Source organism: Octopus bimaculoides, chromosome 7 (assembly GCF_046866305.1).
Source record: "Octopus bimaculoides isolate indiv1 chromosome 7, ASM4686630v1, whole genome shotgun sequence".
NCBI lineage: Eukaryota > Metazoa > Mollusca > Cephalopoda > Octopoda > Octopodidae > Octopus > Octopus bimaculoides.
The window spans coordinates 74,702,939-74,709,490 of NC_142934.1; the positions used below are offsets into that span (position 1 = coordinate 74,702,939).

The window sequence follows — 6,552 nt, forward strand, 5'->3', positions numbered from 1 at the left end:
AATTAAACTTTTTCATTGTTGAAGTTTATAAAACTGAAGTCTAAAATTTCATAATTGATTATTGACATGTGCTGTTTCATTATTTTTTAATCACATTTTCTTTTTTTCAGATAAAGTTAACATAAAGTTCACAGGCACAGGAGTGACTGTGTGGTAAGTAGCTTGCTTACCAACCACATGGCTTTGGGTTCAGTCCCACTGTGTAGCACCTTTGGCAAGTGTCTTCTGCTATAGCCTCCGGCCAACCAAAGCCTTATGAGTGGATTTGGTAGATGTAAACTGAAAAAAGCCCATCATATATATATGTGTGTGTGTGTGTGTTTGTACCCCCACCATCACTTAACGACCAATGTTGGTGTATTTACGTACCCGTAACCTAGCGGTTTGGCAAAAGAGACCAATAGAATAAGCACTAGGCTTACAAAGAATAAGTCTTGGGGTCGATTTGTTCAACTAAAGGTGGTGCTCCAGCATGGCTGCAGTCAAATGACTTAAACAAATATATGAATAAAAGAACATCAAAATGGCATCTATGGAATGAAAGCACAATATGTTTTGTGGTTTCATAGAACTAAATCGACAATTACAGTTCAACAAAATTTTGAGGGTCTATTAATTCTTCATCAGTAATCAACCAGAATGGTAATACTCAGTTTGTGCAAAACTGAGTATTACCGTTCTGGTTGATAACTGATGAAGAATTAAGGGATCCTCTGTATCTTACACATTTTTTATCTGTTGCTGTTTATTTACAATGCATTTTTTCATTTATTAGTAATGGCATGCAACACACACGCTTATATATATATATATATATATATATATATATATATATATAGTTTTAGGGAAAATAACCAATTTTCAAGAACTCATCGATGAAAATCCACTATCACATATAGAAAAATTAATAATTAAAAGCACAATAAATGAGTATAATATAAAGTAAAGTAAATATCATAAGATAAATATAATAAAAAGATTACACGTGTTTCATAACCAATTTTCAAATAGAAAAGAAATTTAAATCGATTAAAATCAATTGAAATTATCGAAAATAAATTCTATTCAAAAATATAGCTACTCGTCAGATCATAAGTAGAACAATAATTAGATATATATCTCAACCAACAATAAGTACCAAATGAATTAATATGAAATACTTATTATATAGAGATAGAAAAATTATTTAAAAAATATCATAATATCAAAATAATCTTTTTATTATATTTATCTTATGATATTTACTTTACTTTATATTATACTCATTTATTATGCTTTTAATTATTAATTTTTCTATATGTGATAGTGGATTTTCATCGATGAGTTCTTGAAAATTGGTTATTTTCCCTAAAACTATATATTTTATATATACTTTATCTATAAGGCTCAATTTAATTTTAATTTTTTATAAATTGATTTTAATTGAGTTTTTTACCTGTAATTTTGGATTTTGTCCCTAATATTATATATATATATATATATATATATATATACATAAGCAATCAAACAGACTCCAGAGAGACTGGTGTTGGTATGTATCAGCAAGACTTGCATAATTTAGTAAAATCAATAAAAAAAAAGAATACAGTGAATTAGTCATCAAGAGTGGAAAATCAAACATTTTGGACAGATTCCTTTGTTAGGGAAAAGCTTACAGGAGACAAGTTAATGAAAAACAGCAAGTGTTTTACATCCTCCAAACTGAAAAAAAGTATACGTATATCATCATCATCATCATCATCATCATCATCATCATCATTTAACATCCTCCCTTCATATATACATATGTACATACATATATATATATATATATATATATATATATACACATATGTAATATATACATATATATATATATATATATATATATATATATATATATATATATATATATATATATATATATATAATATAGATTTAATCAAAAGATTAAATGTGGTACTTAAAATGTTTGAGGCAACAGAATTTGGTAGGATAAAAACCAAAAACAAAATCAAGAGATTTGGTGAATAAAATTTGAAGTTAAGCAACAAAAATTCAATAGGTTCAAATGGAACAGCAGCATAGTCGAGATGGTATGTTTTCTTCTCTTACTCTTGTTTTTTTGACAAACATCTTCAAAATGACTTTCTAAAATGAAATTCCATTATGCAGCTGAGGAGTACATTTTCATTGTACATTCTGTGGTGTTCTCACTACATGAATAAATGGAGCTTGTACGAAACGTACGTACTGCTATAACCTATTGAATTTTTGTTGCTTATCTTCAAATATATATATATATATATATATATATATATAAATATACAGGGATTAGCAATTGAGTTGCTTCTCCAACATACTGAAAATTTAGAAATAGCAGTCAAAGAACTACTGATTCCAAACTACAAATTTTTCTCTAAAATGGATGGCGATATTTATGGCACACATAGAACAAAAAACCGGAGGGAAAAGCGTAAACAAACCAAGCCTTTAGTTAATTGGAAACGATTTGTATCCAATTAACTAAAGGCTTGGTTTGTTTACGCTTTTCCCTCCGGTTTTTTGTTCTATGTGTGCCATAAATATCGCCATCCATTTTAGAGAAAAATTTGTAGTTTGGAATCAGTAGTTCTTTGACTGCTATTTCTAAATTTTCAGTATGTTGGAGAAGCAACTCAATTGCTAATCCCTGTATATTTATAATGATAAATAGTTTTACCGATAAAGGTTTTTTTCATACTGAACTACTTGGCAGAATTGTTAATTATTAATTCTATTATTAATTGACGATTCTCTGCCCTTATTCTTGTATATATATATATATATATATATATATATATATATATATATATATATATATATATATATACATATGTAATATCTTAATATATAAAGCTGAAGCTGTGTGTCTGTGTGAAGCCTTTTTAAAAGTTTATAGAAATCCACATTTTCTACTTTTTCGTAAAAATGTTTACATCAATGGAATTTTCTCGATGTGAACTTTCCAGTGCAGTAATTAGATTTTTAAAATTCCGTTTACTTTGTGTGATTTAAGGGAGATTTGGCTGTTGTTTCTAGCAACTTTTATATTTCTTCCCTTCTATCTGGAACGCCGTTCTTACACACGCGCTCAACATAAAAATATAGAGAGTAAGAGTAAAAGAGGGAGAGAGAGAGAAATTGATACATACATAGTCATAGATTAAACTTTCATCTCAGTATTCTTTACCTATTTTTCATAACATAGATACGTAAAAACACACAACCACACATACTTAATCTGTGACAACAACATACACATTGCTCTCGTTCTCTATTCATTTCTCCCCCTCTTCCTCTCTCGCTCTCTCGCTCTCTCAAACGCATACACGTGCAAATAAACACAATCATTCACAAAAATATAACTCATGTTCGTCAATGTGGCATAACTACAGAGTTGTACACCCCAACTTTGGAAGGTCATAACTTTCATAAAAATGAATATTTTTTAATGAAATTTTCTATGCATATATTATTTATTATGTAGATTCCGAATATACAAAAATTTTCGGTGAAAGTGTTTTGGGAGGGGGGAGGGGACAATTTTCGGAAATTCCACTTAAATTCCTATTAACTTCCAAACGCATATACGTGCAAGTACACAATCATTCAGTAAAATATAACTCATGTTCGTCAATGTTTTGTAAATATACCACGATTTTCACTAGAGTGTTAAGGTTAGGGTTTTAGGGTCAGGGTTAGGGTTTAGGGTTACGGTTAGGGTTAGGATTAGTGTTACGGTTACGGTTTTAGGGTCAGGGTTAAGGTTTTAGGGTTAGGGTTTAGGATTAGTGTTAGGATTAGGTTTAGGATTAGGCTTGGGTAATCGTGCGGGTGTTAATCTGAAAAATAGAATCAAACATTAATAATTAAATTTCAAAGATAGGTGGGTGAGTGTCGTGCCAGTGGCACGTAAAAAGCACCATTTGAGCGTGATCATTTCCAGCTTCGCCTTACTGGCACGTGCCAATGGCATGTGAACAAAACATTGGACTGACTCCTGTGCAGGTGGCATGTAAAAAGACACCATTTGAACGTGGCCGTTGCCAGTACTGCCGGATTGGCCTTCATGCCGGTCACACGTAAAAGCACCCACTACACTCTCGGAGTGGTTGGCGTTAGGAAGGGCATCCAGCTGTAGAAACTCTGCCAGATCAGATTGGAGTCTGGTACAGCCTTCTGGTTCGCCAGTCCCCAGTCAAATCGTCCAACCCATGCTAGCATGGAAAGCGGACGTTAAATGATGATGATGATATATATATATATATATATATATATATATATATATATATATATATATTCTTTTATTTGTTCCAGTCATTTGCCTGCGTCCATGCTGGAGCATTGCTTTTAGTTGAACAAATTGACCACAAGACTTATTCTTTGTAAGCCTAGTACTTATTCTATTGGTCTCTTTTGCCAAACCAATGAGTTACAGGGACATAAACACACCAACATCGGTTGTCAAGCGATAGTGGGTGGGACAAACTAGAGACGCACAAACATATACACACACATATCTATATACAATGGACTTATTTCAGTTTCCGTCGACTAAATCCACTCACAAGGCTTTGGTCAGCCCGAGGTTATAGCAGAAGACACTTGCCCCAAGGTGCCATGCAGTGGGACTGAACCTGAAACCATGTGGTTGAGAAACAACCTTCTTACCACACAGCCACTCCTAACAAAACGGGAAAGTGGAACTGTTTGTTTTATAACTCTGCAAATACAGTTTCCATAATTCTCAATTTTAAGATGTATTTTGACTAACATACAGCTGCAACTGAGATCACATATTGGATTGTAATAATGGAATAACCAGATGTAATTCAAGGGAGATTTACCCTAACTATCAATATATTTATATGAAGATGCATGGCTCAGTGGTTAGTGGATCAGGCTCACAATCGTGAGGTAGTGAGTTCGATTCCCAGACCAGGCTATGTGTTGTATTCTTGAGCAAGACACTTTATTTCACATTAAAACCATCTAACCTATGCCAGCATGGAGAGTAGATGTTAAATGATGAGGATGATGAAGCTTTAGGTATTTTCGCTCAATAAACACTCACAACGCCCAGTCTGGGAATCGAAACCGCGGCGTTCCTATGACCGCGAGTCCGCTGCCCTAACCACTGGGCCATTGCGCCTCCACGCATATAATGTATGTATGTACACTCAAACATTAGACTGCTGTCCATAGACAGATTAATCGCTAATAGCTATTTATAATAGTGCAAACTTGGGACAAAACTGCCTTGCTGACATTGAGAATTTATATATATATATATATATATATATATATATACATGCATGTTTGTCTGCGTTTGTGTCAGAATTTATGTTTACCTGCATGATGAGCTTTAGCTCTTTATATCGAAAACGTAACTTAACAATTCGATAGAGATTGATAAAATAATTACGAGATTGATATAAGTACCGAGATCGATATAATCCACTAATACTTTTGACGACAGTGCCTCAACATGGCTGTCCTCGAATGACTGAAACCAGGAAAAGAACGAAACAACACATGCGCGCGCGCGCACACACACACACACACACACACACACACACACACACACACACACACACACACACATACACACACACAATCACGCGCGCGCATTCACACTAGATCTGTACAGAAAGAAACCGATATTTTTAAAATGCCAATTTATCGTTTTGAAACAGGTCTGGTTAAACTATTAACCAGACCTGTTTCATTCGGAATTACTCCCTCCATTGTTAACACATCGCTGCCATGTTTTTTTTTTTTTTGTAACACATCCTGTAATGAATTTTCAGGAGTAGCGTGTTGTTCTTGTAACATATTCTTTCATCTCTTCTGTTAGCAGAATTCAACGACCTTTTAAAGAGTGAATTTCAACTGTGGACGACGTGTTTGTGTGTGTGTGTGTGTGGTGGGGTTATTACCAGGGAAGGGGCCAAATTCGGAGCATAGTTTGGGGAATAAGAATCGTCTGGTGCTGTGCATTAAAAAAAAATTGTCACGGCAAACGAATAACCCGTGATCGGGTGCATTGTTGTGGTACAGCATCCAGCTTTTAATTGTCAATGTCTCAGGCATCTTTCTTTACAGTGCATCTTTGAAATGCATCAGAATATTCAAGTAAACCTCGTTCTTTATCGTCTGACTATACAGACGAAACTCAACATGAACGATGCCCTTCTGACCAAAAAAGATGATCAATATCACCTTCACAAGTGTGATTCTATCGTACCTTTCTTTTCATTGGAGCAATAGAGATCCAACTCAATGCAACAACTAACTTTTCGTTTCGACATAGCACCCATACATCAATGTTCTATTACCTAATTTGAAACTCTAGTAAGTTCCCATCATCAATTGAATAACCAAACTGTTCTTGAATGATCGTGAATCGGCACTCAAATCATTAATCTGTCAGCAGACGCACACAAACTTTGCAGCAACAAAAGGCATTTCCTATTTTCTTTGAAATTTTGAAGATGCTAACTTCTTCAGAAACTAAATGGATAATCGGGT

The 6,552-nt window shown here is 33.7% G+C and overlaps 1 long non-coding RNA gene across 2 annotated transcripts in view; it reads left to right on the plus strand.

The window, feature by feature from the left end:
* Positions 1-6,552, plus strand: part of LOC128248392 (uncharacterized) — a 34,827-nt gene that overhangs the window by 13,920 nt on the left and 14,355 nt on the right. The window contains exon 3 of one of the 2 annotated variants that reach the window (XR_008264635.2): positions 111-153. This is a non-coding gene — a long non-coding RNA (uncharacterized LOC128248392). Of the gene's footprint in view, positions 1-110; positions 790-6,552 lie in introns of those variants that run through there. The other variant, XR_008264634.2, reaches the window with a different exon arrangement.